The sequence below is a fragment of the Haemaphysalis longicornis genome, unplaced genomic scaffold, assembly GCF_048455015.1.
Source record: "Haemaphysalis longicornis isolate Haplotype H1 unplaced genomic scaffold, Haemaphysalis longicornis Haplotype H1 scaffold_8, whole genome shotgun sequence".
Classification (NCBI taxonomy): Eukaryota; Metazoa; Arthropoda; class Arachnida; order Ixodida; family Ixodidae; genus Haemaphysalis; species Haemaphysalis longicornis.
In genome coordinates, this window is record NW_027526445.1 from 68,281,223 (window position 1) to 68,293,894 (window position 12,672).

At 47.6% G+C, this 12,672-nt stretch overlaps 1 long non-coding RNA gene across 2 annotated transcripts; it reads right to left on the minus strand.

Annotated features, from left to right (window-relative positions):
- Positions 1–379: 379 nt before the first annotated feature.
- LOC144150183 (uncharacterized) lies at positions 380–11,698 on the minus strand. 2 transcript variants are annotated; one of them, XR_013318450.1, is made up of 4 exons: positions 11,406–11,698; positions 6,720–6,802; positions 2,538–2,601; positions 380–576 (listed from the first exon to the last, which is right to left on the minus strand). It is a non-coding gene; the product is annotated as an uncharacterized LOC144150183 (long non-coding RNA). The 2 variants fall into 2 exon arrangements; XR_013318449.1 differs by having other exon boundaries at positions 6,720–6,879.
- Between the last annotated feature and the right edge of the window lie 974 nt (positions 11,699–12,672).

Here is a 12,672-nt window from a genome sequence, read left to right on the forward strand (position 1 = left end):
AGTGGCCAATTGGGTCTGAAAAACGTCAGAGTGAAACTGTTTCGAAAATTGGCTTGAATATTGACTGTATTGGTACCAACTGAACAAATTGGTACCAATTGAAGCAATCACTTGGGTTGAGTCAGCAAAAAAAAAAAAAAGAACCGCCCTTAGACACCACACGTGGAGGGGAAGGAACACATTTCTCAATTGTGGTTGCTTCAGTGGCACAGCCTGGCAGCATAATCTGAACTACTTTCAAGATGGCGGCTGTGACACCTCCTCTGTAATAAAGCAGGGCTAACCTGGGATTGGCTAAGGGAAAATGCAAAGTTCATAAACAGACAGCCTGCGTGAAGATCTGTCAGCTAAGAAGGATCGCCAGGGCTCGCGCAACAAAGGAATGATCTCACGTTCTGTTGTGGTGGCAGATGCCGCCGTTGTTACGGAAGAACACGCAGTCCACTGGGCCGTTGAAGGGCTGCCCAACAGGTGTGGGATGCCCGGCTGAGTCCATCGGTGGGGGGTGGGAGGAGGTGGAAGGAGGCAATCTGGTACGCCTCGAGCCAGACCACGGGACACCAGAAACACCGGAGCCTGTAAACAGAACCGCGAGCCTCACACCCAAGTGCTCGACAGCGCCAAGAAGAGCCCTCAAACGACGCTGGTGGTGCGGCATACGTGTGGCCAGTGGACAGAGTGCCCAACAGGTAAGTTGCCACCGCCCTGCCATTGTGGCTGCCTTGCTCAGGCCTCATTCCAGCTCACTTGCTCTGGGCAGCCTTCGTGCCACAATCTTCATCGTCCTTTGCCTCCTCTGGCAACCGTTATGCGGCTCAGATCCTCCGACAGAAATAATCTTCCTCCTTGCTCACTTGTGAGGCCATTCCATCCGACATGGCACACACCAAGTCGCACCCAACCATAAGCTTTTGCATCTTCCCCATCAACCTCACTGCACTGAAGCTTCACGGGCTATAACAAACATACTTTCACTAGCAGCCCCGCAATTTCCTAGTAAACATGTATTCGGTTACCTTCCAAGGTGAGCACCCCCAAATCCATATGAAAAGTTACGGGAAGCAGCACCAAAATAACAGTGCATCAAGACTCGCACGACATCTCAACTGAATGAACTTCTATTTGTGAAGCAACACTGCAGTCACAGTACCATATAATGCGGAATATAGGTCGAGATTTTTTACAGAAAAATTTGCCGAAAAGTCACCCCTCGACCTATATTCCAGTCACTGGCAGTTGTCAACTGGCGACCGGGCAGCCCATCAAGCCCATCCAAACCCCAAAAGCACCATCGCCACCACCATCAATCGGACACGGCGCCATCTTTGTTTTGTTGCTTCTCTCGCTGTCGGCGAATGTGTGCGTGCTATTTTCTTCTTGCTCAAAATGAGTTTAGGCACTTGGTGCCGGTTTACAGCAGCATTTAAAAGAAAAGTTGGGGGTTTTCCAAGGCCAATGACGTGTCCGCCTTGCACCAGTTCGGTATCACCAAAAGAATTGTTGCTAGCGGCGTTAGCTGAAGGGGCACCTCTCGGTATGCAACGCTCGGAAGGCCTCGTTTCATGGGCGCTGCTCTGTGCACCTGTGCTGCTGTACAAAGGGGCAAATTTTGTCCACTAGCGCCGTGCGATGTCTCTACGAATGGATAGCCCAAGATGTTTGCTGACCGCCTGCACAGACTGGCTGTCGCTCCGGTCTGCACACGAGTGTCCCATGCTTTGCGCTCGCTTCACGATGACATGGTCTTGCGAGTGTTGAAGTGCTGCATAAGCAATTCCCTGGACTGCACCGAGGACGACCTGCTGTGTGGGCGACAACGAGCCAGAAGCAGTCGTCCGACGATACTTCAGACAGTTTTAAATGAGTAATCTGAGACGAAACAAGTTATAGTCTCAATAAAACAATGGTTGGTACCTATGTATTTTTTTTGCATTTTTCGGCTACAAGGTAAGGGGGTCGACCTATAATCCGCCTCGACCTATATTCCGCATTATACGGTAGTTACGTTATTCATGGTAACAGTGCTAATATTTGAAGTCAACCCAGTCATAATGAAAGCATTCAGGTAAAAGCGATGCTCCTGTATAACTCTTTGGAGGGAAATGAACTTTGCCGAGCACATCAAAGGGCATGATGTCACACGATTAAAATGAGCCAGAAGTTACACGTAAGCACGTCTTAGGGGGACAGAACGTGACAAGCACAGAGCACCCGTCCTGCCTTAAGTTGGCAATGGCAGCTGCCAATTATGCCTAACCTCCAGTGTCGCTTTCAAGGCGCACAATCATTAACACTCCTCGAAATAAAAGTTAATCTCCCCCTCTCCTAGATTACGCAGGAGCTTGAGCTGGCTCCCACTGAAGAGCAGCAGGTTAGAACATACCTTATCAGGGCACTTTTTCAGTTGCCCGAGACATCTTTCGCTAAACAATTGAACTGTGCATGGCACCGACAGAGTAATAACAAAGGCACAAAACAAAGCCCCCGCACTCACGTTCATTCCATACTTTTCAGCATCAAATATAGCTGATACCTACCTGCAAACAGACTTTGAGTCCCTCACCCAGTGTAGTCGAGCTGTGCAGTGGATAACCTTTGGGGCTGCGCAACAAACAATGCATTTGCCACCGTCTACAAGTGTCATCTGAGCAATGTCGGTCAACTACTGGCGAGTTGTGTGCCTGCAAAACTTGGCACTGAAATTCTGTCCCACAAGTAGGTCATCCGAAACGACATTAGAGCCATTAAAAACGCCAATATATTTAAAACACTCATTACAATATGCGGAAGTTAAGGGAAATGTACAAACAACGGCGGACTATTAACACATATTAATAATATAGATCTATCCAAGGTCTAGTACACCTGAACATCCACCCTGTTCACCCAAAGAGGCTTCTCCCTGCTGGGGAGTCTCGGCCAAGTAGACAAGTGAAATTTACAAAAACTGCCGGGAAACAAAGAGTGGCCGCAGGAAACAAAGAGACCTGAAAGCGTGAATTCAGAGATTAAAGCACACTGTGGACAGTTACAAGGAGGAGCTCGATAAGCTGAAAGCAACTTGTAACGTCGTCAAACTCACGGACCTTGTAGACGCGGCAAACGCCAACGAACTTGCCGCCAAGTTTCTCCTGGATCAGTCAAGGAATTTCAATAAGAAGCCGTGTGGTCGGAAACAACTTTGCAACATGCCGTTGTACTTCAGAACTCGTCTACGAGTGCTTGCGACCACATCAGGTCTGAAGGCCTGCTGAGGCTTCCCAGCAGAAGCACGCTGCAAAAGTTTGTCGGCAGCACTTCTGGGCAAACTGGATGCACACCCCTAGTCCAGAAAATGCTGCAACTGGAAGCAGCTGCGTTGAAGGCACCTCAAGCAAAGGCTTACTCCCTCATCGTTGACGACATGGGGATCAAGCCAAGTCTGCAGTACCTCAAACAGAAGGATGCCTTTATCGGAGAAGTTGACTTGCGGCTTGGGGCCTCAACATGAATGTGAAGACTCTGGTCAGCCCGTTTTAGCTAAGTCGCTGCTTTGTTTCATTTTAAACGGCCTTTCTGTGCATTTAAGGATTCCTGTGGGGTACTTTTCCACACGAAACTGTAACGGTCACCAGCTCCTTACATCATCCGCATTCTGAAGCAAGTCGAGAGCGCCGGATTCGAGGTTGTTCGGATTGTCACCGACAACCACAAGGTCAACGTAACTGCCACGCAGCTATTTTGCAACGGCTACTTGGCACATTGCATTGACCACCCCGAAAATGCGTCGAAAAAGCTCTTTTAAGCTTTCGACCAATGCCACATTATAAAGAACGTACGGTTGCAATTTCTGGCACGTGACCTCGGCAAGGTCGGAGAGATTTCATCCTCTCACCTGAAGGAGCTCTACACTATGCAAAAGGGCAGTGTCACCAAGCCAGTTCGATTCCTGACATGGAAACACGTGTACCCAGCGAACCTGGAAAAAATGAACATGAAACGGGCTGTCCAACTCCTGTCCACACCCGTTACTGGTGCCCTGAAAATCTGCAAGAGCAGGCGGGTCCAACTAGTGATGTCAGCTTTACTTATCCCTTTCATGGAAACGATGTACCGCTGGTTTTTACTGATCTTTTCATGTTTTTATCTTTTATCCCGAAACAAGGTGTCTGCATCGGGTTGCGTATTGCACCGGTTTTAAGTAATTTGTTTTTAGCAAAGTGTGACAGGAGCATTGAGACACATATTGACACAGCTAAGATAGCAAAGATTTTTAGGTATGTCGATGATTACATGGTTGTTGTTACTAGGTCAGTGAAGCCAGAGGAAGTAAACGTTTTAGTCAAGACCGTTAAGCAAACATTCCTAGAGTGTTCGGATGGCTTGAATTTCACCCATGAATTACCAAATGATGGTTCCTTGCAGTTCCTCAATGTGTCTTAATTTCAGTGGAACACAAGTGTGTTGGGCGTATAGGCCGCGGTCAAAAAAGGCAATTTTGGATTATCGTTCAGCTCATTCGAAGATAGTGAAAGGGGGAATTGGGGTTAGCTGTCTTCGCGGTGCCCTCGAGAAGTCATGCCAGCACCTAGTCGTCGATAGTGTTCAGCCGCAAGTTGCACGTTTGAAAGATGCCGGCTTCCCTCGGGAAGTAATAGCATCAGTGGTGGAAAGCCTATTGCGTGACGTCAAGTCAGGGGCACGACGTCAAGGGCGAGATGAACCTCGCAAACCAAAGAGGCCTGTGGTCGTCCCCTACGTGCACAATTTCTCCCACCGCCTTAAAAAGGTTGCGGGGAAATGTGGTGCCGACGTTGTGTTCTCCGCCCCCGAAAAACTAGCACGAATGTGCTCCACGGTGAATGGCGAGAAAAAGGGCAACCGCTGTGCTAAGAGGCATGCCACGCAGTTTGTTGGTTGCAAACAAGGTGTTGTGTACGATGTGCCTCTATCCTGCGGAAAATGCTATATCGGGCAGACTGGTAGGTGCATTAACGACAGGCTCCGGGAGCACCGTACAGCTGTTCAAGCGCTCGCTCAGGGGGACATTTAGCTGACCATTGCCGCCGCTGCCGGTGCGTTCAACAATGTGTTCCACTTTACGAGAAGACACAAATATTGCGTTGTTTTAAAGGAGCACTGACACAAAAATTTTATGTTACACTTTTATTGCTTTTATCGATGCTTAATGGTCTGGCGAACCTGAAACAGCACTTCAAATACTTCAGCGCGCGATAGTTAATTACATTGAACGACCTGAAAATCGTTTGTTTCAAATTCCCGCGCTTTCATCCCGAACGGCGCATATGACAGCCTCCCGGTTTGACCTCACCGCTTTGTGCGGACGTCACCGGCGCCCGCTTGAGAGGGTGTTGCGCCCGCTCGCCGCTCGTGGGGCCGCGCGCGTGAAGTGACGTCACGAGTTTTTGACGAGCGCTGTCGCGTCACTTCTTTTTCCTCTCCTGGAGTGATGTCACGCTGATGTCCATTTGCTGAGTGCCGCTCCGAGCCCTGCTCCGTCGGCGCGATAAATGCGATCCAATTGAACTATGTTCTTCGCGTCGCAGGCCGCTCATATTTCAGCCAGGGTATTCTGTTGAGTGACGGAAGCGAACTGTGCAATAATATTAATGCCGAAAATTGGTGTCAGTGCTCCTTTAAGGACCAAGCCAGCCGTGAATTGTTTGAAGCACGGCACATCATGAAAGGCGGTGATAAGTGTGTAAGCATGGCATCTATTAGTTTTTCAAAAAAAGAAATAAAGTATCCGAATGCGAACTTGCCACGTGTGTAACGGAATGCACCACTTGACCCTGTCATGATTTTTCTTTGTATTTTGACCATGTTCATGCATGCGCGCTCCTGTATATATATTTCGATACGTGTAGTAAAAGTTCAGTTGATGTGTAGCGCTAGTTCTGTGTGGTCTCTACTTTTGTCCCGTCCTTACCGCGCTACTTAGCCATGTTTCACATTTCAAACTAACAGCAGCACCTCAAATATAATCATATATTTGAAATCTACAGTGAAAAATACATTTGTGTGCAAATGTTCATAAGTTTCTACCCATAAATAAAAAAGTTAGTTTTGAGACCCTCGTCCCCCCTTAAGTACTTGGTGGGCAAAAGTAGAACGCTCCAGTATGTCACCCTTTAGCAAGGTGGCGAGTTGGGCTAGTTAACAGATAACATCTGCACCCCAAGATGTTATCCTTTGTGTGCAAAATTGCACGCAGAATGCCATAATTGCCCCCCCCCCCCCCCCCCTAACCGCGTGAGCGCAGTAGCTGCAAATAAACTCTACAGGGGCGCTGGCATTGTCGCTGAGATTTCTGGTTCCAAGAAAGTCCAAATGCATCGCAGAATGCTAAAGTTTACACATCTTTTCCTCGTACTTTGAGTGCTTCAAATTTGTGGCAGTCAAAATTCAAATATTCTGGTAGGCCAGCACCTAATAGCAGTGCATTTTTCATAAGGAAGTTAGGAAGTAAGAAAGCGTCCTTGTGCCCCCCCCCGAAGTTCAGGCCTTGTGCGGGTTGTTTGCTCCCACGCGTGGGAGCAGCAGACGAATTAGCCAAAAGTTGACTTCGGAGTGGGGCCACCAAGTTCGTCTTTTCAAAGACTGCCTGCGAGTTGCCTGCTACTGTGAAGGTGGGAATGGCTACCGCCACTTCCAAGAGTGGACAAGGTTGCCAGAGAGCGCTACTGAAACCCCGTGGAACCAGCTGCGCCCGTACCTACCGCAGAAAAGGCGACACAAGGGAAAAGAAGGCATGGTCCTGGTCCTAGGGGATCTGGAACTGCCCGACTGACACAGGAAGCTCCTGCAACGTGGACCCAAGTTCTGCGTGGAATCTGTTCTCGAACCCGCCGAAGAGGTGGAGCTGTCCCGGACTCTGGCCTGCCACGTAAAGGAAGAAGAAAAACCGAGGTGTGTTACTGAATGCGTTCAGGTTTTTGGCTCTAGCAATGTAAAACACACGCTTTCTGGCGGTTTCAGACCTTCGATAAGATTTTTGGCAAAAAATGGATCTTGAGTTGCAGTTTCCGATAAGGAAGGTTTTGTTGTGATGCCAGAAGAAATGTTTCTTTAGAAGGCTATTAGCGCTGCAACTAAGAATATTCGTGAGCTTACTGAGAAGGTCACCGTCGTTAAGCGACGTGCTCTAGAGTTACTTGGTGATTTAAATTTCGACCAATTAATGTCCTTGGTGAAGAATGAAAAGGGCCTCTTTTAGAGGCCCTTTTTATGGTCAAAACCCACAAGCCAGAGCTCCTTTTCCGCACTACTGTTTCAGAAAGAGGTTCATGGCTGCACCTGGTTTCGGGTATTTGCAAAAGCATTTGGGATCGCTTCGGCTTTCTGATCCTTATTGGATTCCTAACTCAACGGAAGTTGTAGAGTTCCTGAGGAACGATGCTGTAAAGGTTTGGGATGCTTTTAGTATGGACATAGTCAATTTGTACAACTTTACCCCACATGCTCCTTCGTTACAAAGTGTGAAGGACTGCATCCTTGAAGATAATGTAGTTGTCCCCACATTCGAAGAACGGCTCTCTCTGAAGACGCAAGCGTCGTGCGCCCAGCCCGGGAACCCGATGACACGTTCCGGAATTTGTTCGTGTCGTCACAGACACATTGTAGAATGATGGATGGCCACTTCTTGCGGTTGAATTAGGACTGGGCCGATTCACTCGGCGTCGGTATTTCAATGTGTGACCCGTCAGTGCAGCCACTGGCATTCCTAGGGACCTTGCAGTGCCCTTGGTGAGAAACCCGGCCTTGATGCGAGTCACTTCCTCCACGCTACTTGGCCAGCTGATGACCTCAGCGCTAATAGCGTGGAGGAAGTGAATCACCCGTGTGACACGGGCTGCACCGACGACTCAGTCACTTTAAACTTGTCTCCTATCGTATACATCGACACTGGCGAGCCGACGTAAGCAAGCGCAATGAAGCACATCCTCCCAGCTGATATCTGTTGACGGCCTTGCACTGCGCTCGGACAGTAGGGCGACACGCTGAATCTGGAGCCAAGTCAATCAAATGTCTCCCTAGACAGCCTGAAAAGCTTCTTGAATTCATGCTCGTAGGCAGGCACATGATTGCCGTCTTCGCGCACCGACGCGCAGGCTACCAAAATTCACACGTTGACGAACTCTTCACCGCATTCACTGTACAGTTCAATTGATCGTAGAGTTTAACGCGCCGACGCAACGGAGGCGATGAGGCGCGCTGTAGTGGAAGGCTCCGGATTAATTCTGACCACCTGTGGATGTTTAACGTGCGCCGAAATCTCGTACGCATGAGCGTTTTTGCTCTTCCCCTCCATCAGAAAAGCGGCCGCTGCGGCCGGGTATCAAACCCGCCACATCATGCACAGCAGAGCAACGCCTTAGCCACTGAGCCACCACGGCAGGTTCACTGTACAATTCACCGTACTCCACGTCGTCATCGTCGCTGCCGGAGTCGAGCGTGGCACTGCGGCTTCGAAAAGTGCCATGTCTGACTCGTCGCGTCTCCAGGCGGCAGGCCTGCACTTGCCTCCTCGGTTTGGTAGCATCTTTCTTTTTGTACCATTTTGTCATAGGGCATAGGTAACAGGAAACCAATGGAAAAACAGGAAAGGGGCACGACCAGTCTTGGGCAGTAACTAGTTACCGGTAATGCGTTGCTGGTATCGCGTTACTTTTTTCAGTTACTTGTAACTGTAACAGTGTTACTTTTTTACAGAGTTACTGTAACAGGAAATACCGTTAGTTACTTTTTTTATAGAAAACTATTCATTAGGTACACACATTAAAGGGCGACATAGAAATTGCGCTTGCTCCTTTTTCTGACTTCTATCGCTCCACCTTTCACTTTTCCGCAACACGGCTGCTTTCGCAGTTTAGGACAGACGGTCGCTACGAGGACGGATTTACTTTCCAGCCGAGGCAGGAGGTAGGTCTTAGAGGGGATGTCTAAAACTATTTTTCCGTCTTGAGTGAGCAAAAACAAGAAAAAAAAAAACTGGAAAGAAGATCTATGAAAACAGGGAAGCTCTCGGCATCAACTTTTAGAAACAACTCATCCTAAGTTAGAGTGAGTTCTGCAAAAAACCTTCCCGACACCAAGGGTTCATAAGCACAAGAGAGTGATGCAACAAAACGAGGCGTGCAGAACGATTTTTGGTGTTGGGTTGAGTGCGCCCCTTTTAGGTTTCCTTCATTTGGGATTTTACCAGGTGCACTTTTGACTACAAACACTCCTTCGTATGTTAACACTAAATAAACTCTATCATTTGTTTTGAAATATATTCCTTAGTTTTAAATAGTAACGGAAAAGTAACAACGTTATTTTTCTACAGTAACTGTAACAAGTTACTTTTTGAAATTCTGCAAGTGTAATACCCCGGCTACACTAACGTCCGAATGTCATTTGACTCAAATGGGGTGCTTCGAATGCCATTAAGAATCCACCGTGCTACACTGCAATTTCGATGGCATTTGAAAGCTTTCACAATTGCTCGCCGTGCTGTAGTGGCGCTGTTGCCGCCCCGTTTCGCTTTCGTACAAAAATACAACAATGAAATTTTGGGAGCACTCTAAGGGAGGAAAATGATATCAAATTAGAAGAGACACCAGTTTTGACTCTAATGTGGTGGCTGTTTGCGTAGTTTTGTTTTCTTTTTTGTAACTGACTCACTGATATTGAGAGTATGAAAATTAAATAGGTTGATTTTATATTTTAACTTAACAATACAGCGCAACAGAAACAAAGACTTAAGTTGAGGTACACAGAACAAGCGCTGACTTCCAATTAAACTTTTATTACAGAAACAAGCCATATTATACACACGCATGCACACACCTACGATGAAACATTCAACCAGAGAAGCAATCTATATCAGCTGTGCCGGAAACATGACATTCTAACCAGACCCCAAAATGATTATCACCCCTTCCCACTCAGCATGTGTTCGTACGTTCAGATGGCAGGCTAGGTTGCTTCACTTCGCACGTGTAGATACTCAAGTTCTTTCGTGGACAGGTCTATGAAAGGAGCGCTGATACAATCTTCGCCTAGCCTTGCAATTTCCGCAGCCTCCACAATTTCCCTTGTCAACTGGTCACAATGATGCTGAATGAGTTGGCATTCGTCAAATTTCGAAGTGTATTTCTCGGTGGTGCCCTTGCAGTCTCAGCAGTGTGTGCCTAGGTGCCCTCTCACACTTTTGTTGTCGTTGTTACTGTGTTCTCTGAGCTTATGTTCAGACACCTGCCCGTCTGGCCCACATACTTTTTGCTGCATGACAACGGAATCTGATAGACTACCGACGTTGTGCATGCAACAAACTTCGTCTTGTGCTCGATGGAGCACTTGCGGGGTTCCTGTTTCGGGAAATACGTCTTTTTGCTGTTTAAATGTTTCGTCGTAGGTGTGTGCATGTGTGGGTATAAATATGGCTTGTTTCTGTAATAAAAGTTCAGTTGGTTGGAAGTCAGCACTCATCTTGTGTACCTCAGCCCAAGCCTTTGTTTCTGTTGCGCTGTATTGTTAAGATGAATCACCAACTTGCCCAATACTACACTCTGCTCCTATTTCAAGTAAATGAACAGTGAACAAAGTTCCACAAACAAAGATAATTTGTTTGTTTTACGTACGGAAGTATTACATTTTTTTACTGCAGATCGAAGACGCTGCGGGCGATACTGCTAGAAATGAAATCTCAAATGTCTCTCTCGGTGTTCATTTGCCTCGAATGTCACTTGAGCCGAAAGGCATTTCAAGACCTAGTGTAGCACCACAACTTGGCATTTGAGTCAACCGACATTTGGTTCAAATGACATTCGGACGCTTGTGTAGCAGGGGTATAACTGTAACAGAGTTACTTTTTTGGCTTCGGTAACTAACTGTAACACTTACTTTTTGCTCGTAACGTGCCCATGACTGGGTACGACGCAGAAGAAAAGCGAAAAAAAAAAAAGACAATGTGATGAGGGCGCACTACAGGAAATTATAGAGTCCATTTTCGGAAATGAATTCCAACAGTTTCTTGTAAGGCGGGCCGTTCGTCCTCCGGCGAATGTACGTTCTGCGCTAGTGTCGCGGCTGCACCAGCACCAGCTGGACAGCCGCTGCACGCTCGCGGCACCAGAGCCCTGCGCGGCACAGGAGGATCTGCGCGGCACGGGCCAGCACCGCTGCGGCACTATTCGGAACTAGCGCAGCCAGTGCAAACCAAATAGAAGAGACCTTACACGTTTTAAGTAAGTCGCGAAAACGTAAGAGCGGGAGCTGTCAAATTATGAAACCGGCCGCGCAGGGGCTATAGGACTTCTGGTCAGGTTGTAAAAAAGGTATACAGAAAGTCGCTGGGCTTTGTAAAATGCAGAGTTGCCCACCTCCTCGCATGACAAGGGACATTTAGTAATATTACTTACGTGTTGTCACCCGTGAACGACGTTGCGCCGAAAGCACGTGTCTCGACGGCCGCTGCGCAGTACGTTGCTGTCCTCTTCGCACGCAGTGCGCAGTTCGCAGAAATGACGCAGGCGTGAAACGAAGCATTGCACACATTTCTGGCAAAACGCGGAAGGCTGACACGTCTGACAAAGCATGACAACAAGTACGTGACTTCTTTCTACCACAGAACAACCGCATAGCCAACGCGCGCTTTGCCAGCGTTGAGACACATCATGTGACACAAATTGTGAGGAGAAATGAAAGCTCTGGCAGCTCTGGCATAGATGGCTCTGGTAAGACTGGATAGGGGGTACACTCGCGGTCCTGGCGGGTAATCTCAGGAAAAACCTATTATTGCTCAATGGCTACCACAAGCAAGCAAATACACTTCCGCATCTTGATTTTTAGCCTGATATGCCGTGAAACTATATTGTCGAGTTACAAAATGTTACATGACGTCTCTTGCTTTCTTGATAGTGCTTGATGTTGCAAATAAAAATCTACTTAAAATAGCGGGAATGATAGAAAATGTAGATGGTTATTTAGTGATTAACTGAAAATTCGTGTGAAAGGTGACACTAAGTGAAACTAGTTACGCCAAAATGAAACTTTTAGCAAGAGGAATGAGCAAAACCCCTTGTATATCACTAATTGCACGCGTTGTGCGAACAATGTTTTCAGCTCTTACGCTACGTGCGCATGAAATTTCTTTCATGTTCATGTTCATGCCTTCATTCTAGCCGCTCCGCGTTTGCGGTGACAGCGCAAACGCGGAGCGGCTAGAAGAAAGGCATGCGGCTAAAAGGAGGAAAATATTCATGTTTCGATTGGCTCCTATAGCCACTGTCAGTTAGGGACAAAAGTTGGGGACATTTAGGAAATTTGTTGTTGCAGCGAGCAGGTTTGTTGCGGCCTCGGGCGTCGCCTCCTAAGGAATTCTCTGTAAGAAGCTGAGTGCCGGCGTCGAGCAGCAGATGATGCAAGAAACGACTGGAACTGAAGCTTCCTTTTGCAATTATTTCAGTTTTGATGGGTGTCTTGCTTGACGCTATTTTTTTTATGAATGTGGAGCGTTCCTGCCTGACCGTGTCCATGGTATCGGCCGAGGTTGCCCTGCGCTGGTTCCTTTATTCATATAAACTTCAACAATTTTTTTTCCCGTCCGTGTGGCCCTAATATTACTGCAGCTGCCGCACCAACCCATCATCAGACTTGGAGGACGCCTTCTTCATTATTTTTCCGGCG